The sequence below is a fragment of the Osmerus eperlanus genome, chromosome 7, assembly GCF_963692335.1.
Source record: "Osmerus eperlanus chromosome 7, fOsmEpe2.1, whole genome shotgun sequence".
NCBI classification, from domain to species: domain Eukaryota; kingdom Metazoa; phylum Chordata; class Actinopteri; order Osmeriformes; family Osmeridae; genus Osmerus; species Osmerus eperlanus.
In genome coordinates, this window is record NC_085024.1 from 10,747,328 (window position 1) to 10,770,879 (window position 23,552).

Genomic DNA, 23,552 nt, shown 5'->3' on the forward strand with positions numbered 1-23,552 from the left:
TCAGGACATTTAATTATTTGACATGCCTCTTATGAAAGGCCAGAGAAGGTTTTGGCTTGGCAGACCTTCAGGGCTATTTATCTGACTGGAAACTTCATCATGGTATCAATGTCCAAAATATGAATGGGATATGTTGTCGTGGAACAGACATATATGGTCACATTGCTTTCTTGCCCACCACCATGTTGTAAAACAGCTTGACAGGACAAGAAATATACTCATTCAGCAGTGCCACATGAGATGTATCATGTCAGAGATGCCTTATATGCTTGTCGAAGTCAATAATAACCTTGTGCTCTGAGGAGAGATGTTTTCTGTTGATGGTAAGAATGATTGGAATAAGAGAAACATTAATATGTTCATATAAATATTTCGAATGTAAATTCATTTAATAGGTCTTTGGCACTACTACTAACTGAAGCAACAGTCGTGGAAATGTTGTGTTGCTTTAATCTTCATAGACCCGTTATCATTCAAATTCTATGACTACAGTGCACATACACACGCACACAAACAGACACAGACACAATCCCACACATCCACAAACACACATATGATGAGCCATTAATAATTAGTCAGGGGAATCCCCCTTAGCAAGACAGTTTAGGTTAAGAGGTTATTCAACAGTTTGTTCAGGCTGGCTGGATTCCAGGCTCCTCAAATACAGTTTTGTGTTCCAGGCGCCTCTACAGTATCTCAGTTATGACAGGTACATAAAACTACAGAATACTTTAGTAACTCCAAAGACGTACAGTGAGCTGCAGATGTAGATGAGAATTAGTATGAGATAATCACAGTCATACACAGGGGTGGAAATCTCATATATAATTTGGGGGGGACAATTACATGACATTTTCTCAAGGGCCATTTTGAGGGGGCACACCAAAAGTATTGCTGTAATACATTACCTACGTTATAATGTATATTATTCCCCCCCTGGATTTCCGCCAATGGTTATACATACATATTGCTGGTCATTCTCTTTCACATAAAAAATTAAGACTCAGACATAATGTGTTCTGATTAACCTAGATGAGTGACAGAGAGTAGTTGACATTAATCCTGAATAATCTGTAGCCAGTATTTGAAAGGCAGTATATGTATACAATATGCCAATGTGTGTTGTTTAGCGTGGTATCCCCACTGCGACTTCTTATACTTTGACCAAAAGGAGACAGAGATAAAAAAAGAACCTATTTTATTTGGGCAAAACCAAGAATTTATCATTTAGAAGTATAGCTTGGTATGGCTCATGGCTTGGTTACTGATTGCAAGCGCACGATCCACCACAAGAGGCTACGCTACTTTTTGAGTTTTGGCACGTTATCTGGAGTAACAAATCTCCTCAGTTATTGATCTGCTACGGTATGTCAAGGGCTGGGATACCTTTGTCTACGAAGAGAGTCTCTCACAGGCTCTGCCAGACAATCAGTATTGCGTATGAGTCTATGGGGTGTCCAGCGCCACGTGGCATTCATTCTGGCTCATTCCACCAGAGGAGTGGAAGTTTATGATAGCTATCCTGAGGGGTGTGGGATTGGGCGACATTTGTGAGGTAGCATCATGGTCGTCCCCTTTAAACAATATAATTTGATGCATGTGTCTCTTTTGTGCAAGACTGATGGAGCAGTGTAGCAGGGTGTTACCTCAGGGTTGGACCCTTATTGTGCTGAGTCATTCTCAATAGTGTGGTGTGTGTGAGCGGTGATGTTCTTTATATGGAAAGTGTATTACCTGTCCGATACTGCCGCTTGTCATTGCAGAAATGAGTGGATGAGAAAGGGGGGGGGGGGGTGTGTATGTCTTACTTGTCTCGCTGAGGGTGTATCTAATATAATTCTAAGTACAAAGATGAGGTTTGTCATTCCAACATCAATTTAAGTGATGACAACATTGTTTCTTCCTCCCACAACAAACCCACAAAGCCAATATCGTGATGTCAACATTATTTATTTTCAAACAATCCTCAAAATATCACCATGAAAATCATATTTTTTTTAAACATAGCACTGTCTTGGGACCGGTTGTTGTCATGTCTATTCAGCTTCTTCAACCTAGTGGAGAAAAATATATAATTGGAAATTTGCAATAAAACACTGTACATTTTTTTACTTTGAATTCTACACTTTCAACTGTGTTGTGCTCAGTGTTGCCACAGTTACTTTGAAAAAGTAACTTAGTTACGTTAGTTACTTGATTTTAAAAGTAACTTAGTTACTTTACAAGTTACTTGATTTTAAAAGTAACTAAGTTAGATTACAAGTTACTTTATTAGTTACATTCAGCAGCTGCCGACAACACCCCCGCCGCCTCAACATAAATATAGGTGCGTTCGACTTCATCCAGCGCCGAAGTCGAACACACCTATTGACAACTGTCTCTATAAGTTTGACCGTGCAGTGCTGAGTCCCGACTCTTGGTTCTGAGCTTGTTGACCTGAAACTCAGCAATGTCGGCACGCTCCTCAGCCTCCTCCAGCTCATGCTGAACCTTCCTGAACTTGGACATGTGGGAGTTGGACTGCTCCTCCTGGGTGACATTGAGAGCAGGTTTGAAGATTGGCAGAATGGTCATCACATTTTTAAAAGGCTGTTTTGGTTAATTACTATTTTACTTTGTAATCAAGTCTAATTCTGTAATATTACATTCATATTAATTAATGTATGACTCACTGCCTCCTCAGCATGTCTCTTGTAAGCCTTCACTTTAAGCTGCAGCTTATCCACCAGGTCCTGAAGTCTGGTTACATTCTGTTTCACATTCATGAATGAGCCGACATTGTACTGGATGGTGTCGATAGACTCTGATAAAAAGAGATTGAACGGGGGTGGCGGTGGTGGACCCAAGCGCACAACACAGACTAATCAAATGATGAGGTATGGTCCAGAAAGGTTTTAATGCCTGGGTTATTGCAGAGTGGAGATGACAGTGACAAAACAGATGGGACAGGCAGGGTAGGCTGTGCAGGCGTTTGGCAGGGTGGCAAGGTTGGCTGGTGATCCTGTAGGTACAGGTAAAAACAAAGTTAGCAAAACAAATGATTATAACAAAATACTTAGAACTGACTGTATTCAGTATTTAACCGAGAGCATGACTACCAAGGTAGACAAAACTATAATCCAGCGAGGAATTACGTGAAAACCAGGGTTGATATACTGCAGGGCTGATGAGTTGATGGGAGACAGGTGTGGAGACTGAGGCAGCGTGTGTGTGTGTAATTACACACACACACACACACACACACACACACACACTACAGTACCTCTGCTTAAAATCAGTATAGAGGATTCTGCTGGGGAAACCCTTCCTGCAGATCCTAATACCCTCCAGCACACCATTACACCTCAGCTGGTGGATAACCAGGAAGCTCTCCATCAGAACTGGTTTCAAAAGTTAGTTACAATTGGCAAATGTTTTATATTCACCTCAGAGTAAAATGATGTGTTCTGTTATACCTGGAGTCTTAGACTCATTGGGGATCAGGCAACGCACTAAATGAGGGTGGGTGCTTCTCAAACAGGTCATCAGCTTGCCCAAATTCCCCTGTAAGGTTTGAAAATTATATCTTGAAAACAATAATTTTTTATTAAGTTATTTAGTTGTTTTAAAACTCGATAACAAAGCTTACTCACTCTGAACTGAGAAGACACAGTCTGCTTGGAACCTCCCTTCTTTGTTGTGTCTGTTGAACAGATACGCCAGATTGGAGATCAGAAACTGTTTAACTTTATTATGAATGCATTTTTGTGTAATACCTGGTAATGCATGGTGGGGGAGCAACATAAATGGTGGCCAGCAGATCCTTGTTCTTGACCAGCCAGCGACATTGAAGTCCACTGTACCAGCATAGTGGATCAGAGAGAAATGGGCTTCTGCTTTGCCCTTTGCTAGTTTAGACTTCTCAAATGCATTAGTCTTTCCAAGATGTTGGTCATACAACTTATTCTTGAAGCAAGTGTATGAAGCCTTGGGGAACATGCACTCCTCTTCAAGGATGGAGAAAATGCCCATTGGCTGTGTAGAAAAATATTTTTATGCCAAATGTCTTTTGCAGAAGTAAGCATAGATTTATATAACTATTAAATCTTTGATTAACTCTGTTATAATTACAATGACATGTCAACTTACTAAGGCACCTTATACAACAGAATAATATCCTTGGCATTTGTATGTCATGTCATATATCCATATATCCATGTCATATACAGGGAGCCACTTGTAGGGGTTCACCGTGGCACAGAAGAGCCCAGAGTAGGTCTGAGTGTGATCAGAGGGTAAAGGAAAATGTAGTTGTTAAACTGACAGTATTTTCTATAATGGTATTTTTTTCTGGTCTGGTTGGCTTCCTTAAGATGGCTCATGTGTACATGTCATTTTCTTACGTAGATCATCCATGCTGCATAACGCTCTTTGAGGTTATACAGGAAAAAAGCTTCATTGAGGTAGGTCATACTTAGGAGGGTTCATGCACACAACTTCCTCTTCTTTGAAGGGTTTTAACCTGACATGTCAAAAACATGTACAAATATTAATTATCTGAAAAATTAGGAAACATGATTAAAGACTGAATTCATTTTAATTCGACATGACAAAATGCCATAAGAGGCGAGTTTCATTAAAGTTAACTGAAATTGAGCAGTTGACAGGCCGACAGGCTTTTGCATACAGTCAAACGTGTTGCTACTGTACATTAGTTTTGCTATACATACTCACTTGGTTATTACCACAAACATTTATCCTCTTACCTCCTCAGGGGCAAGGATTTTCACATCACACTTCCCGCCATCTCTCTTAACAACCAGACCCTTGAGGTACAACTCTGACATCGGGTATATAGCAGGCATTCTTAGCATCAAAGGTTAAAGTCTGGGCCTCAAGCCTCTCCCTCTGAGGCTTGCGAAGGTTTCCCTCACTTGGCCATCTCCGTGTCCATATTCATAGTGGCAGGTTGCTGGAAGGAATGGATATTTACATAAGAAAATAAAAACAACCAAGGGGTTTGTTTAAATTGACAACTATGTCAATATATAGTTAAGCCTTGTGGGATGTCCATCCACCAAATACTTTATATAAAACATATTTTCTTAGGTTTTTTAGGACTTGCTGTCGTAACCTCCTCTACATCTACAAGAAGTCTGTGTAAGATCTCAGCATTTACTTCGGTAACCTGATTTGGGTAATAAAAAGGGCTCTTGAATCAAAGTCTAATTTGGGATGTGTCACATGCAATGGCAGGCCACTGAGTCCTTGATCTCAGTTTGAAAGACCGGGACATTCCAGGCTAAATATCTCAGTTGGAAATGTATGACAGTATGTTTAATATGTGAGAGGCTATATTGGTAGGTGGGTGTGATACATAAGGTCACATTACGCACTTTCCACACTCTGTGTCCAAGTTGTAAAATAGAACATTTCAACCACTCAGCAGTGCCATTGAATCTAATGTCGGTGATAAAGCCTTGTAGACACTTGATTTGAGAGGTGTTGTCGGATGTTAAAGCCCAGAGGCCTGTTCCATAAAGCGAGTTTACCGAATAAGCCAGACTTTTGTCAGTTAGGCAGACTCATTTCTAGTTCATTCGGTTCCATAAAGCTAGCTCAACGTAGTTCGAACTCAATTACTATGGTAACTTATGCTTTGAAACTAGCCTGGTCCGGGTCAGGCTAATTGTTAGGCTTAGACCGTGTTCTTGCTTAACCAGACGTTCCTGTAACACTGACCCAACGGGAAAACGATGATTTACCATGGACATTCTCATTTTCTTATTCTCATCAGTTCAATATGTTCAACATTGATAGAAAATCAACTTAAATAGCCTAATGCATTAAACGATGATGAACAATGATTTGATACACACCATAAATTATCAGAGTATAATTATCATACCTATATAGTTGTTAACAGTAGTCTACAACTGCAAAACAAACCTAAATCCATAGGCTACATCCTCCATTTTCCCGACACAACAACCAGGTTAAAACGTTAGGCTACTGGGTAATGTATTGATTAATAGTAGGCTATTTATTTAAAACAATGTCAAAAAAGTAAATTTAGATGTGTTTAGAAGGTGTCTGTTTTTTAATCAACAAAGTAGGCTAAAGGTCTAAAAAAGGACCCCGACCTACATAGCCTATCGTTCACGTCAATCATGGCATGTCATTTTATTTTGATGAAGCGATGGATGAGAGCTGTCATAGTACACGGTTTAAAGGGAACGTTCTTTCTGGAAGAAGTCACGTGGCCGTGTGCATTGCTTTTGCCGTGGTGGATTGTATGATCCATGTTTTACCTCTCGGGCTGCTTAGGGTGCACGCGCAATTAGCTTGACTACTTAAATCTGACTTGAATTAGTAGGACTGCGTGAGCTGAAATTGGCCTTTATGGAACCGCTTTAGCCCCGCTTGACTAATTAAACTTATTCAAGTTTGGTTTGGGACTTTAAGTCCAGCTTTTTTCAGAATCAGAATCAGAATGGGATTTATTCGCCATGAAAGTTTGCACAGACAAGGAATTTGCTTTGGCAGGAAGGTGCATACAATAAACATATACTTAAAATTTAAATATGTGGACTATCTATACTAAGGGTACATAAACTAGCAGTACAAATATTACAAAAAAAATACAAATATTACAAAAAATACAAATGTACAAGATACCATTTTGTAATGCAGTGCAAAAAGCAGTGTTTTAAGCAAGAAGTCATTAGTCAGTGTGGTCCCTTGGCCTTGTTGAAGAGGCCAACAGCGGAAGGGAAGAAACTGTTTTTGTGGCGTGAGGTATTGGTCCTGATGGACCGCAGCCTTCTGCCGGAGGGGAGTGACTGAAACAGGGAGTGTCCAAGGTGGGAGGAGTCGGCCACAATCTTCCTCGCTCGCCTCAGGGTCCTCGAGGTGTGCAGGTCCTCGAGGGTAGGCAGATTGCAGCCAATCACCTTCTCAGCAGTGCGGATGATACGCTGCAGTCTGCTCTTGTCCTTGGCAGTGGCAGCAATGGAGGTTTTGTCTCAAACTATTTGTATTAATCCACTGCAAATCTGTAAGAAAGAAAGAAATGGTTGCATACCATGTGAAAAGTAATGCATGCTTGCAGCCATATTTATAATTTGTTTTATTTTGTATTATTTTGACTGTTACTCCCTTTTGGCCTTTACCTTGGCCTCTTCCTGACACTGTTGATTTTATTAATAGCCATTCTCATAACGGGCTCCTCTGCAGACATACTACGTCACACAAACATAGGACGATGAATATGTATGTGGGGGATCCCTTATAGTAAACTGACTTCCAGTCGTCTAAGGTGAAGAGGTTCCTCAGTGGCTTGCTTTGGCTGCCATCCAGTCTCCTCTCATTCTCTTCTTGCTCCAGGCTCCCACTGTGTCATTCCTGATTCTAAATTGGGTCTGATCCAAGTAGGTCACACCCTCATGTACTGGGGGAGCTCATGAGCAACACTGAACATATAAAACTATGTAAATTAATCCTTAAAGGATGTGTTAGGATAGATTGTACATCGAGTTATTCTGAGATTTGTAAACATTGAAGTACTTTTCGTGTTTCCTGGATTTGGTTATTAGTGTGAGAGGAAGGAGAGGCCAAAATGTAATTTGCTTGGCTGGCTCTCATTGTGAACACAAGTGAAGGGGAGTTATTAATATCCCTGAGATCTGTTGTTCAGTGTGAAATGCAGTGGCTGCCAACAACTCCTGCTCAAGGGCACCCAGACAGGGGGGGGGGGGGGGGGGGGTGGCAGGCAGACAAACAGGTAAAGGAGGATTTGGCATGGTCTGTAACAGGCAGAGACAAAAGCACAATTACTTAGCATTAGTGATGTTACGCTCAAAGCCGTGCTCACAAAGCGGTATCGAACTTTCGAAACAATTTGTACCGACAAAAACGTGTAGAGCGTGGCTTCAAATGGGCAAAAACCACGTGATCACCTGTCGAAGTGACAGCCGAAGCTTCGGACGTCACACGAGCAGCTGAGACAAACTGAGTTTTATTCAAACGCTTAAAAAGACATCAGAAATCACTAATATTCGTAGGTTATAGAGGAGACATAGGCCTATTTACGGACGCTATAGAATACATTCATTGACAGAGCCAGAGATACCGATAGATTGCCAGAGCTAGATAGATGTGAGATGTGAGAGAGTAGGTGTACACAAGCACATACATCTTTCTCTAGTTTTACCTTCAAATTTGGCCTTTCCCAGTTGCAAAAGCATGTTCCAAAACCTGAGCCGATAGTCTACATTATCAAACAATAATTTATTAATTTAGCATATACTTCCTCTAAAATGAGGTCACCGAGATTCGAACGAATATTGCTATAAGAACTGGAACGAAAATATTATGAATGTAAAACAGTAAAGACGTTACGTTGTTTATAATACAACAATATATATGCTAACATATTTGACTAACAAATCGACACATTTGTCACATAACCTTTATTTATCAAGTTGTCAATGACGATTGTGAGACTGACGTCTCGAGGACTTGACGTCACTTGATTCCTTCCATCGCTCGATACAATCGCCATACCTTAATTCGACCAGCAGATGTCCCTATGGAGAAGATGTATCGAACGCTTCGAAAAAGCAATACTTTTTCGACACAATTGTGTCAAATAGCTCGTTGCTTCGGAAAGCTTCGTTTCCCCCATCGCTACTTAGCATACTGCGATAACGTACCTTAAGTCAGGAGCCGACACGTCTAGCAGAAGCGTTGAACTGGTGATGAGTGATTGGAAAATCGGGGTTGAAATACTGTGGTGCTGATGAGGGGATGAGTTGCAGGTGTGTCAATTTCACAGGAAGGATGGAATATGTGGCAGGAAACCCAGAGCCGGGAGCCAACACCTGTGAAAACAAGAACAAAGCAGAACAAACATAAAACCTGGCCCGGATCAGGCCGGGGACATAACACTTTTCATTTTAAAGATCCTGTAAAGTGGAATTAACCATCGTGATGCCTTCGGGTAACATGACCCAAAGGTTCATAACGAACCATCGTTGTGTTTACCCAATTTTACCCAATTCAAAAACAAATTAAAATAATTTTCTTTTAACCTTTGCAATGTGGGGGGTCTGAGACAGCCTAGCTGTTAAAAGAAAATGCTTCACTTTGTCTTTGTATGCGGTAAATTTGTCGCAATACGACGGTGGGTCACAATGATTGATGGGTCAGAATGACCCGAAGATAACACAAGGGTTAAAAACGAGTTTCAAGTTCACCACACCACAGAATAATGTGTTATTAACTACCCATCCAAATTCGAATGAAAAAAAACGCCAACAAGTATGTTAAATTAGGCTTTGAAATCGTAAGAAAATCAGCAGTCTTCTCTGTTTGAGACTGGGGGGGCGTGTTGTCTGAAGGAGCTGAAGCTCGGCCCCCTTGCTGGAAGGCGCCGCCTCTCTCAAGTAAGCTACCTACGACCCAGATAAGCCGAACAAAACAGTATAGAACTAGAGAGGGTACAATTTCTGGGGAAATTGTAGGGTGTGCTTGCTTGCGTCGGTTGCACAGGGGTCCGTTTTTGAATGACATTTTTACAACTGATTTCTGTATATTTTACATGAAAATGCATAGTTATTATTTATAAATATTAAATAGATTTAAAAAAAACTGACAAAAATGCTGCTCATTTACAACTGAAAATACGAGTGAAGTGTAGAATGAAATGGATGTCTTCTCATTTCCCCTGCAAGAGGCAGCCTCATCGTTGAATCAAAACGAATAAATTTGGCAGACCGGTGTACAAATTGACCTAATCTCTATGACTTAAACGTCATTTTAAGTTTTTCCCTTCTCGTGATATTTTCAGGCATGTAGCCTACTCATTGCATTCATTCATTAATAAAGAACCCCCTTTGAAGATTATTCTACGACGTTACCCGGCAGTAGAAGATGGAATCGCGATTCAAACAGTACCATCTGCTAACTGAAAATATGCCCCCCAAAACGTAAATAAGCTTGACATTTATTTAGTGGAAAATCGCTCATTCATAAAAAGCTCACTGGTAGCGATCATTGTAAGGTAACAACGCAAAATGCGATATAGCCCTGTGTGGAGAAGCTGCCCCGGTAAATTCTACTACTACGGTACAGTACTAGACTACTGCTGTGTTCGTCTCGGTAGCGATTGCGTTGGTTGAATTCGATTAAACGTTCCGTTGTACGGTTTAGGCTGAAATTAATTATTTTCATGAACAGATTGACAAAGTTTAGGCTGTGGCAATGAAGTTCAGGTTAGTAGTTAGATAGACTTTTGATTTAAGTAAGGGGAGTGCCGAACATGTTCTGTCGCCGTTTGACTTCCTAAACAGCTGTGTATGTTAGATGTTTTTGTCGTGTGTCTCGCGTAGGCTACAGCGTTGCAGTGATACACTGGATTGAAACCACAGGTAATGATAATTTCACCCACAAATCGTTTACTTGTAATCTAATGTCATAATAAATCCTACAACGAAAATGTATATGTGAGGAATGTTTATTTTAAAGATTGAAAACAGATACATCATAGACCACTGTAGTATGTGTTGCCCGGGCAACAGAGGCTAATGTCATGATGCTAATATTTCAGTGAAATAGTAGACTACCGTTTCCGAAAGTAGATGTGGGCTTACTTCCTTAATAATATCAGCTAATATTGTACATTACACATCACAATTGGGTGTCATATCACAAAGTAAAATGAGTAAATAGTTATCACCCTGGCCTCTTTACCTGTGGCGTTTCTGCAGCTGCCTTGCAGTAAAGCTATAGTTAGCCTAGCTATCCCCCAAGTTAACAGATGCGAAACGACTGTTCTGCTACAGGTAGTCACGCGTGTTTTCGTGACGTTAGTGACGTTAGTAACGTCAGTGACTGTGGCTAGCAAATTAGCCACCGTTAGCTTCACTTTTCGCCTCAAAAACTTAACTTCAGCCTAAACCATGCAACGGAACGTAAATAAAAATACAAGCAACTCAATCGCTACCAAGACGAAACTTTTGACACCTAGATTGTCTATGTAGGCCAAATATTGACTGAATTTTAGGGGGGCTAAAATAAACAATAATAAATATATATGTGAGAGAACAAAGGTTGTGCTCTCGCCGAAGGCTTGAGCACACCCAATAATATATATGTGAGAGAACAAAGGTTGTGCTCTCGCCGAAGGCTTGAGCACACCCAATTAGAATGTATTTGTTCAATGAGTGAAACATACAGATGCATATAAATGAAATTTTCCCCTGAGCTGTAACACAGGAGTAAACATTTACAGCAGAGACAGCAGATAGTGAGCTCTCCAACTTCTACTTCTACTTCTAGCACATTAGCTACCATTTCACCAAAATACCATCATTCTACACCGAGTAGCCTAATATCAAGTTAGCGGTTTGCACTAATTATAGCAGAGATACCTCTAGAAAAGTTATCTAGTATAATTATAACAAGCACACAGAACTGAGTGATGAACTGGTGGCGGTGGATGGTCCAGGTGCGACCGGAGGATGAACGGCCGGGGGGGCGATGCTCGGTACGGCTCCGCGCTGCAAGAGAAGCCTGTGTTGGTGAACCCCGTCGGTCTCTGGTCCATTTTAAAACTGTCCGCCATGAAATGGTCAGTGGCGCAGAGGCGGCTGTTTGAGTTTATCCAACGCTTTCCATGAGCGTGGCTCTTCACAAAATCTATCCACCTATTTTTCCTTTCATTATCAACAGGGAACTTAAATGGCGTTGCAGCGCAGCTAGTTCTTGCATCCAGGGAAGATGCAGTTGCGGGTGGTTGGAGACATCCTGAAGCTAGCTAGCTAGCTGATGTAAGCTACAATAACAGTACAGCAGTAGGAGCCATTCAGTGATCTGACGTAGATGGGGCGAAATGACGTAGATAGGGCATTTTTTGGCTCCACCCATTAAAACCTGATCTGAAAACGGAAGAGAAACAATGTTTTAGCGCTTTGCTCATTTCACACGTATATAATGTACTTAGAAGCAAAACATGGAATTTACTTTACAGGATCTTTAACCATCAGTACTCTGTATATTCTCCCTACAGTATGTTCACAAGAGGAATTATTAAATAAAAAGCCTTTAATTTACTTTTCTATCCAAGTTACAATATGTATTTAAAACCTTACAGATTTCTCTTATACTTTCCATCATAGTCAACAACGTATGATAATGTAATTAATTTAACCTTTTTTAAGTTTAGATTTTATGTCGAAGGTCACAAAAAGATTTTTCAAACTCAAATAAACTCCTGGGTTCAGGATATGATTCAAAAAAAAATTAATTTCAACGGTACCATATTATGTGACAGGATTTTTGTGACTTGAGGACCAAGCTGTGTGTCTCTCATGGCAGAACTTATTATGCACCAGCTGAACTTTTTCACCAAGGGTCATCAAAGTAAATAAATGTGTTACCTTTGACTAGTTTGTGAAGATCCCTACATGTTGTATAAAATAATGGAAAGCAATCAGGAAAACAATTCAGATTATTCTCCCCTGGGATATTTATTTTTATTATAATTTAAAATAATTAATAGCAAACAGTTTACAGCTGTCATTAGTTAACCTGTTAAACTATATTGTTAACTTGTTTATTTTACACACGTTTACATTCTCACTTTGGAGGAAATCATTGAAGCAGTAAATCATTTTATCCAAATAGAAATGCTTGGTATATTTAGGATGATAATGCTGTCACAAACAGTTCTAAATCTAATGAGAGCCTTGTACAGTCGTGGCCATAAGTTTTGGCAATGACAAATGTTGTGTTTTGCAAAGTTTGCTGGTTCAGTATTTTAGGAAAATGTTTTCCCATGTTTCTATGGAATACTGGAATCAAAATAAGGCACATTTAATATTTTATAAAGCTTTTTTGGGGAGAAGATTTTCAATATATTTGCAAATAATCCCTCTTTTACAGCAGTCAATATGCTCTTAAAATCCAATCAGAATGATAGAGTGATTTCACCTGGCTAGAACAAGTTCTCACTTTCCCCTGTGCTGATGATATGACTTACTGAAATTATGTTAGCAGTCATTTTATGCCAAGGCCCAGCAAGCTTTGCAAACACAAAATGTATGTCGCTCCTCATACTTTTGGCCACGGATGTATATCTAGACTTAACACATCAGCATGTTTTTGGTAACTTGATTTGAGCCGTAAAAATGTCCCCTGAGATAATGTCTAATTTGGGATGTGAGGGTATGGGTCCACTAAGTTCACTAAGCAGAGACTGGTTGTCCATGGTTTGTATTCCAGTCCAAACATGTCAGTGGTAAATCTATTACAGCACCAATGTCAGAAATGTTACGGTGGTGGGGGTAAACATGGGGTGTTGACTTTCTTAGCTTTCTTGAGTGCCTCTGCACTGCAATGCAGTCTGATGGACGATAAGGAATTTACAATACTGTGATGAGTTTCAGGGAAGGTACTCTCTTGGAAAGTACTCTCTGATGTATGCTGTAAACTTCAACAACAGAGTTACACTATTCAAAACAAGAATTCCAAGAAGTATTCATTGATTGATTCACAAGCAAGCTCACCTCTTTTCAATATGGTCACAGAAGTAAGCATAAGATAGCTGCCAAAAATAGACATTGCAATTTATGTTGTAGGTCTTACTTTATGACCCATCATCATATAAATGGGCCCAGCTGCTATTTGAGCAGTCTCAATGTCAGTCATGTAGAAATAGATTGTAGGTTGACTTAAGTTTGTATTGTGGAGTAAAATTTTGTGGGCTCAAAAAGTAAGTTGAAGGGGGTATTTGTGTATTGTACTGTGCACTGTAGACTTCATCCTTCAAGTCTGTAATATGAAAGAAAAAGAAGACCGAATGGTTGTTTTTACAGTGCCTTCACTTAATCACCACCATTTAGTCAATGACAAGTAATACCAAAATACTCTAGGGCACACACAGACACTCATACTGTTCACAAAAGATGTTTCATAAATACAGTCTGTCAGGGAAGCTCTCATAGAATACTGGCTCCCGATGCTTGAGGGGAGAGGCTCGTCAAGAACTACTTCTGGCTACACTCGCTTCTCCAATTCCCCATCCCAAATCTGCTCCTACATCATGGCTGACAGACTTCCAATAAAACCAGACAGTGTTGATATCATAGCATCGTGTATCAGTTTGAATATTAGGAATTGGGCCTTGATTCCTATACAGGTCCAGAATGTGCAAGGCTGGGAAGAGAGGGAGAACTCTGTGGGCCCATGAGCCAGTCACCTCAAATCAATAAAATGAACCTGTATTTTTAAGGATTATTTGGTCAGTTGTCAATTGGTTGGTACATTTTTGGGTAATGTGCCAGCAACCATATAGGTCAGAAATTATTACAAGGAATTAGCACTGAATAGCACTTTGTTGGTTTCTAGGTCACCTGACATCACTACCTCTTTTTTGACACCTGCATAATAGTCATTCTACTCAGATACTATACTATATATCTTTTAGATGATACAAGTGTATGTGGTCAAATTAGTAGTGGCTGAAATACTCTTAGAGTTAGAAATATAGAGGGAGAGACAGAGAGAGCGAGAGATATTCTATGTTTTAGTGCCATCACATGGTAACTCACATGTACTGTAACAAGCATGCTTCTTACTGATTCAATGAACAAACTCACAAGTAAAAAATACCCTGACTGCTAGACATCAAAGTTATTCAAATGATTCCATTGAATTATTCAACATTTAAATAATGAAAAATGAATACACATGCTTTTATACATAATGTATGGATTTGTCTTTGTAAAATCGTAAAATGTCAAATCACTTTGAATGAAATAAAGTCTGAATAAAAATGTTATGTACATATTTAAACAATCCCCCATTAATACATGACCTTTAGTTCTGACATGTGAGTCTGACTTTGGAACAATGGACTACAGTTGTTTGAGATTACATTACCAAAGTATAATCAGAATCAGAATACAATTTAATCACCAAGTAGTTTACATGACAAGGAATTTACTTTAGTGGGCTGGTGCATACAATAACCATAATAATTCAAAAATTGTGTGCAGTCTTTAAATATAAAAAGTAAGAAATGTATTTTTTTTGTTTATATTTACATCAAAATACGAACAAACTGTACAGTATTCAATCAAATATAAATACAAAGTAACAAGAGTGCAGTAGGCTGTGTGTCAGAGGAGCGTTAATGTAACGTCAGTGTTTATGTGTGAGTTAGTGTCAGTTGGGTTCCTGGGCCTTGTTGATGAGGCCAGCTGCAGATGGAAAGAAACTGTTCTTGTGGCATGAGATTTTGGTCCTGATGGACCGCAGCCTCCTGCCCAAGGGGAGTGGCTGGAACAGTGTGTGTCCAGGGTGGGAGGAGTCGGCCACAATCTTCCTCTCTCGCCGCAAGGTCCTAGAGGCGTGCAGGTCCTCAAGGGATGGCAGATTGCAGCCGATCACCTTCTCGGTAGCTCAGATGATAAGCTGCAGTCTGCTCTTGTCACCAGTGCACCATCATTGTCTTTGGCAGGTTAAACTTCTTCAGCTGCCGCAGGAAGCTGAAGTTAGTGGGATCACAGACTTCAGACAGGAAGTCTGTGATCCACCTGCAAGTGGAGTCGGGCACGATCAGCTGGGAGACCTTGTCCTGAAGCAGGGCAGGGATGATGGTGTTGAAGGCAGAGCTGAAGTCCACAAACAGGATCCTGGCGTAGGATGCTGGGGAGTCCAGGTGCTGTAGGGTGAAGTGGAGGGCCATGTTAACTGCGTCATCCACAGACCTGTTGGCTCTGTAGGCAAACTGTAGGGGGTCCAGGAAAGGGTCCAAGATGGCTTTGAGGTGTGCCAGCACCAGGCGCTCAAAAAACGTCATTACCACAGAGGTCAGGGCGACAGGTCTGTAGTCATTATGTCCTGTTGGCCTTGGCTTTTTGGGCACAGGGATGATGGTGGAGGACTTTAAACAGGCTGGCACGTGGCATGTCTCCAGGGAGGTGCCATCTAATATTTTCTGCCCATTCTGCACAGTTTTTAGGGACTTTCCACACCCTCTGGCCAGTTCCACTATTCTGCCCTACTTCATGTGTTTTCCAACACCAGTTACAATCAACCCTGGGTTATAGGTCTTCACCATTGCATGGTGCCATTCATTCTTCACAGATCACACCCATCAAGTCAAAGTGAATAGTAACTGGTCCAACTCCATGTCCAAGCCCATGGTATCTGTGGAAAAATACATTCATCACACTTGGCAAACCCTCTGTTCTGTGCTCCTTATACCGTGCCGAGTATAATTTGACAGGCAGCTAAACTTTTCCCACAAGAAATCCAAAGGAGACATCGTTGGTTTATTGAATATATGGAGTCAGATGGCTGAGCGGTGAGGGAATCGGGCTAGTAATCCGAAGGTTGCCAATTCGATTCCCGGTCATGCAAACTGATGTTGTGTCTTTGGGCAAGGCACTTCACCCTACTTGCCTCGGGGGAATGTCCCTGTACTTACTGTAAGTCGCTCTGGATAAGAGCGTCTGCTAAATGACTAAATGAAATGATATATAGGAAGTTAAAACTGGAGAGAATACATAACAATGTATCAATGAGATGTTACAAAATAAATACAGCAGCATGTTACAATGTACAGATTGGCTTATAAAACAAAGAGAGAATAGAATAGAATGTTGATAGGCTACTTTACTAACTAGCTTAGATTAGCTAAATGATACTAATTAAAACTAAGGCAGTATTGTTTCTGAACAAAAATGAAGATTAAACATTACGGAAGGCATACTGCAGACATTTTCTTAGTATGAGTTTGAGTTAGTTTGTACATTTAAAAACACGAGAAAATCTCTGTTTTGTCTAAAGAAAAAACGTTTACTTTCGTAACTATGACAACTGGTTCTGCTTTTCCACTCCTCTGGCAGAATGGACTGACCAAAATCAAATGTCAGGTTGCTTTGGGTGGTTTGACTCAATGAAGAAACAATGGCACGACAACAGTTCACAGTAGCAGAGTTTTTGTCAGGTAAATAAACATTTTCAAGGATCTGTTCAGGAGCATGTAGTCCTGCAATAACACAGTTTGCGGGGATTGTTATATCATGGTCTGTTTCATTCCTGATCCAAACAGGCAACTTCTGTTGGCGCTGCTGTGGCAGAGGTACGAGACAACAATCAACAAAAATCCCACCAGGTAAGGCAGAGGTTGTTGTTTGCTCTAGAACTAACCATTTCTCAGTATTAGCAGAACTGATGTTGACATAACCTTCCACAGCAACTTTCCTATGTGCAGGAATGACTTGCTGTGTTTTTCCTTTAAGTGCCATGAGGCCAATTTTTCCAGTGGTATTCAGCCTTTTTTGAAGCTCAAGTGCCCTGAGGATTTGCCTATAACCATAGACAGTTGGAGTTTTTTTTCGAGTATTGTTCTGGTAGTGTTCATCATATAGCACATCAAGTAAGTTAGTCCCTATCAGAACAGGTAAGTCACTGTTGGAGCGTAGATCAGGGACAACTAATGCTAATGTGGATACTTCAGGTGCAGTGCCAATGAAGTCTTTAGGGAAACCAATGTTGACTTCTACGTACCCTAAGTATGGGACAAACTGACCATTAGCACCCTCTACATCAAGTAGATTAAAAGGCAGAGCTTATCAGAGCAGCCAATCATTTTTGTAGAATGCAGTTGATACTGTGGTCACCTGAGATCTGGTGTCAAGGAGACAGTTACAGTTTACTCCTGACACAGTAACATTGCTGGTGCATTTCTCCCCTATTAGCCCTCTTGGTATTTTAGACCGATGCTTTGTGCTGTGTGATTAACTTGAAATATTCTGTTTAGCATTTGGTTTGGGACAAGTGTGATTAGTCTTTGTTCCTGTTTGCCCCTCAACAGGAACTGAACCTAGTTTAACTCTGGCCGAGTTTGGGTTTCCCACAACTGTTGCTTCTCTCTGAGCTCTTTTCTTTTAGCCTCTATGAGGACTGGGTTGGGCTCATTGCTGCAGGATGGGGCTATATGTCCATCTTCACCACAGTTAAAGCAGTACCACGGGCAAGGTTTCTTGCTGGATTTTCCCACATTCTGCTGTGGTGGTTTTTCTGCAGGCTCTTTCGGCTTAGATTTATTTGACTTGAATGTCTTGGTGGTAGCCTTTTCTGAGGACTCATCCATCGATGCTTTCAAGGTTGCCAACTGGGTTTGAAGTTGTGCTATTTGTTTTTTCATTTTCTTTGTACCCACATCAGGGTTGTCTTCTGCTATGTCTTTCTCATCAATGTCAAAGTCGTACACATTCAGGGAGTTAGACTGGACTTCAGTTTTGGGACATCCAAGATGTTGTCTCATGCGGCAGGACTTGGCAGTTTGCTTGTCCTCTTCAATTCGTAGGATGAGCAACAACTCAGGAAATGATGGTGGATTATACTTTTTTTGTTCCAGATGGAGATTTGTGATGAAGCTGTTGTTCCAGCATCCCCTGCAGAACTGTTTCAGCAGTTGGCCGTCTGAGTGTCCAGCCAAAATACCATTTCACTTTTCACTACATTGCCAATGTAGCCTGTAGTCGATGTAAGTAAGCAGAAGGTTTTTTTACCTGCGTTTTGGTTGGTGCTTAGGAATGCTGCAAAGAGTTCATCACCATCATCCACTGTACCATAAGCTGAGTCAAGAACACTCAGATATTCTCGGGAACTGGACAGAGGCCCTAGATGTTTCACAACATTGGCAGCTGGAAGGAGCAGGCTTTCTGAAATCTTTCTGACCACTTCTTTGTCAGAGACTGTGGTATCTGTGAGGTCAAACTCTGCATTGCTACGCCAAGTGTCAGAGTTCCAGAGAAAATCCTCCACTTGGAAAAGCAGTAAGGTGTTGACGACATATCTTTTCTCTTTACAATGTGTTCCACCACCACTCTTTAGTTGTTCAGGTGATAACTGGTAGGTTGCTCTACCACCACTAGGTGTAACATCACCTTGGACTGAGTAGTTGGCTCAGTTGGGGTCTGGGCTGCGTTTCCCGATAACGATGGATCGTGGCTGTTACGAGGGTTTTCTACGATCAAAATAACGATCCATCGTTATTTCTTACGTGCGTTTCCCGAACATGCTCGTAAGGAGAACCATCGTACGTGTCTCTTAACCCTCGTGCTGCCTTCGGGTCACATGACCCAAAGGTTCACAACGAACCATCGTTGTGTTTACCCAATTTCACCCAATACAAAAACAAATAAAAATAATTTTCTTTTAACCATTGCAATGTGGGGGGTCTGAGACAGCCCGACAGTTAAAAGAAAATGCTTCACTTTGTTTTTGTATGAGGTAAATTTGTCGCAATACGACAGTGGGTCACAATGACTGATGGGTCAGAATGACCCGAAGATAACACAAGGGTTAAGTTCCACATAACAAGACGCTGTCCATTGTACTGAAATGTGATTCTTCTGACACAACTTTAAGACGAATTACGGTACACAAAAAATATTTTCTTGTCGCTACAGAAAACTTTACATTTATTATAGGCTACTTATTTTAGTACTTTCCAATGTACATTGTATGATGCTACATGAAGGCAAAGACAATAAAGTGAACGTGCAAACTATGCTGCATCTGAGTTTTACACCGGTGTCAGGACCCTGCAATCAGCGACACAGGATGCTAAATACCAAGAGGAGGTCTTGGAAATTAAGTGGGCTAGTCTCCAAATTGAGGTGAGGAAGCTCTTGTTTGAAGAGATGAAGTTCACAAGGCCCTCCATTTCTGTGCCTATTCTTCTGCCCAATCAACATGGTAGTGTCAAATTTAGGTTACCTTATAGCCTAAGCATACAATGTTTATTTAATTAAATTAAGTAAAGGCTGAATGGTGTATTGTATCTATATGTATATATTCAGTGTTACTTGTCCAATCCTTACATGTTGTTTCACCTTATAGATCCATGTGAGGAGCAGGGAGAACAAACTCCAATAAAACAACTATTTCTCAAATTACTTGTGCCTTGGTTTTTAACTCTTCTTGGTACTCCACTTTCCATAGGCAAATATATATATATATATGTGAGTCCTATATTTACTACTTGATTGAACTACAAGGTTTAAAACCATGCATATAAATGGTATCAGGGGAGTCAGGTGGCTGAGCGGTGAGGGAATCGGGCTAGTAATCCGAAGGTTGCCAGTTCGATTCCCGGTCATGCCAACTGACGCTGTGTCCTTGGGCAAGACACTTCACCCTACTTGCCTCGGGGGAATGTCCCTGTACTTACTGTAAGTCGCTCTGGATAAGAGCGTCTGCTAAATGACTAAATGTAAATGTATCACACATGGCATGTCCCAGCTAGCAGCCTAAATAATTCAATGTACAAATACAAGCATCTCAATCCAACATATTTACTGTCTTATTTTCTAGTGTTGACTATATCTACAATCTTGCAATAATAGGCCAACAGCTTCCAAGACCATGTTTGCAATCTCATGATTCTCACATATTGGCCACAAATGACATTGTGACAAATGACAAACACATAAGTAATGAATACCACATGTCTTCAACATGGAATCATTGTTTCTGACATGAATAATTAACTCTACTTTAATTGATGGTTGATCAATTATACTCATTATGAGTGTAAGATAAGTCAGATGACATCATGATATCATGATGCTCCTGAACCACATAGAAGCAGACCTGCAGAGGCTAACAAGGAGGTCCTTGCACTGACCCCTGCAACCCAACTACTGGCAGTCTAAGGTTCTATGCCATGGCTGGAGGTTTTTCTGGAGGTTCTTGGAGATGGACATGGGCTCTCCAAGGCCTCAGTGTCAAGATCTGTGCAGGCTGTCACAACTGCATTATTTTGCCACATCCCAGACCACATCCAATTCCCAACAACCAGAGGGGACAAGTCTGCGGTGCAGGACTTAGGCTATCTTCAATGGCGTTTATGATTTTTGTATGAGTTTTCACTCCCTCCCAGCCCCTTCACCCTGTTTGACTTCCCAGTCAACACTGTGGAGTCCTTCCATTTCCTGGGCGCTACCATCTCCCAACATCAACCTAGGCCCTTCCACCAGCCTCTTCATCCACCGAGCGTTGGCGTGCTACCAGCCCTATAATTCTAATAAACATCTTCAATGTTCAATTGTTGTTGTGTTATTGCACTCGTAAAAGAGTTTCGCCAATGCATTTCTAGTTACTATTGCACATTACAACAGCCATATTTCAATTTTATAGTATTTTGAATAAGACTGACATTTGTTGGTTAAATCTACCTTTGTTTATTGCATGCGCCAAACACACCAAATCAAATTATTTTGTGTAACCTAAATTTACTTGAGAATAAACCGGATTCAGATATTTTTTCGGCACTTAAACTTGTATGGTTCACTAACAAATATCCCAGTTACAGCGTAACTGGTGTAAAAAGACAACCAAAATAATCTTATTTTCCATCTGAAGTAACTTTCAACATTAGTCTAATGTAGTTTTCATGGTCGGCCTACGTGTGTCTCCATTGAGTCTCTTTGCTACGATGCACTTAGCGATCTACGACTGCTCTGGAGCTCTCGTTAATCTACGAGCATTTTCAAGTTAGTCTCTTTAGCTACGATGGCTTCAGGAAACGGACCGTACAACTAAGATCCATCGTACGATGGACTCTACGATCAACTTAGGCTTACGATGCTTTCGGGAAACGCACCCCTGGTCAGTTACTGGTGCTGCCACTGTATTTGTATCAGGGGTATACAGTTGGGATATGTTGACTAAGAGGTCTTCATGCTCCACTGGGCGGTCCTGCTTTGCAGAGCGTTGAATTCTAGCCAACTCCTCTAGCAGTACTTTCTCAAAAGCTGTACTACTCATTTTTGCTACATCTTTTAACCCTTGTGCTGCCTTCGGGTCACATGACCCAAAGGTTCATAACGAACCACCGTTGTGTTTACCCAATTTTACCCAATACAAAAACAAATAAAAATAATTTTCTTTTAACCATTGCAATGTGGGGGGTCTGAGACAGCCCAACAGTTAAAAGAAAATGCTTCACTTTGTTTTTGTAGGAGGTAAATTTGTCGCAATACGACGGTGGGTCACAATGACTGATGGGTCAGAATGACCCGAAGATAACACAAGGGTTAACTCAGAGAGGTAGGACTGAGTTAACCTTGATCCTACATTAGCAGTATAAATGCTAGACAAAAGCTGGATAGGATGAGTAATTTTAGGATCAGAAGAAGGCCTGTGACATGGTAAGTCACTCTGGAGTGTTTGAATGGCTTTGCCAATGAAATTGAAATTCAACAACAGCTGTGTTCTTAAAATCAGCCTCAGAACTTTCTATTGTTTATTGTTAAAAGCATCCCCATTAGCTGTCACCAAAGGGGTGACCTAGTGGTCCCTCTGTGTTTCACGGCAGGGCTCAGCTGAAGTGCATATGCACCACTTTTTCTCCTGTAATATTAACGGACAGTGGGGTTAAATGTTCAATGTATGGACCGGTTATTACATTCAAATGTATGCATTGACTCGACAGTTTGTCCCCCACACCAATTGTATACGCTGCTAAAGCCGTGTTGCTTTTTTTCCGGAATATGTGCTGAGATTGACCATAAACACTAAATAAAACTTACATCTGAAGTGTGGTGAAGTAGGACAAAGTTTTTTGTTGCCGGGTGCCATGGTGGATCCTAGTATCGGAGCTCCATTGATGTTGGCTTTTAAAGATCCTGTAAAGTGGACCTGGAAACGAGTTTTAAGTTCGCCACATCACAGAATAATGTGTTATTAACTACCCATCCAAATTCGAATGAAAAAATAACACCGACAAGTATGTTAAATTAGGCTTTGAAATCGTGAAAAAATCAGCAGTCTTCTCTCCTTGAGACTGGGGGGGCGTGTTGCCTGAAGGAGCTGAAGCTACGCCCCTCGCTGCCTAGTGCCTAACTCCGACCCAGATAATGGACGCTATGTCAAGCCGAACAAAACCGTATAGAATTAGTATTTATTTGTTCAATGAGTGAAACATACAGATGCATATAAATGAAATGTTCCCCTGAGCTGTAACAGTAAAAATGGACACCAGAGACAGCAGACAGTGAGCTCTCCAACTAGGCTACTTCTAACACATTAGCTACCATTTCACCAAAATACCATCATTCTACACCGAGTAGCCTAATATCAATTTAGCGGTTTGCAGTAACTCATAGCAGAGATACCTCTGGAAAAGTTATCTAGTATAATTATAACCAGCACACAGAACTGAGTGATGAACTGCTGGCGGCGGTGGATGGTCCAGGTGCGACCGGAGGATGAACGGCCAGAGGGGCGATGCTCGGTACGGCTCCGCGCTGCAAGAGAAGCCGTGTGTTGGTGAACCCCGTCTGTCTCTGATCCATGTTAAAACTGTCCACTGTGAAATGGTCAGTGCAGAGGCGGCTGTTGGAGTTTATCCGAAGCTTTCCATGAGCGTGTCTCTTCACAAAATCTATCCACCTATTTTTCCTTTCATTAGCAGTAGTGAACTTAAATGGCGTTGCAGCGCAGCTGTAGTTCTTGCATCCAGGGAAGATGCAGTTGCGGGTGGTGGG

General features: G+C 40.9%; 2 long non-coding RNA genes across 4 annotated transcripts in view; one reads left to right on the forward strand and one right to left on the reverse strand.

The window, feature by feature from the left end:
* LOC134023037 (uncharacterized) overlaps positions 1 to 23,552 on the forward strand; it is a 258,879-nt gene that overhangs the window by 171,247 nt on the left and 64,080 nt on the right. The gene's annotated exons all lie outside the window — the stretch shown is intronic.
* Positions 1,945 to 8,868, reverse strand: LOC134023034 (uncharacterized). Of its 3 annotated transcripts, XR_009930727.1 has the most exons (8): positions 8,694 to 8,708; positions 4,746 to 4,951; positions 4,383 to 4,501; positions 3,941 to 4,257; positions 3,633 to 3,882; positions 3,456 to 3,543; positions 2,365 to 3,001; positions 1,946 to 2,054 (listed from the first exon to the last, which is right to left on the reverse strand). It is a non-coding gene; the product is annotated as an uncharacterized LOC134023034 (long non-coding RNA). The 3 variants fall into 3 exon arrangements; XR_009930725.1 differs by having other exon boundaries at positions 1,945 to 2,054; positions 3,633 to 4,257; positions 8,694 to 8,868; XR_009930726.1 differs by having other exon boundaries at positions 1,945 to 2,054; positions 3,426 to 3,543; positions 3,633 to 4,257; positions 8,694 to 8,868.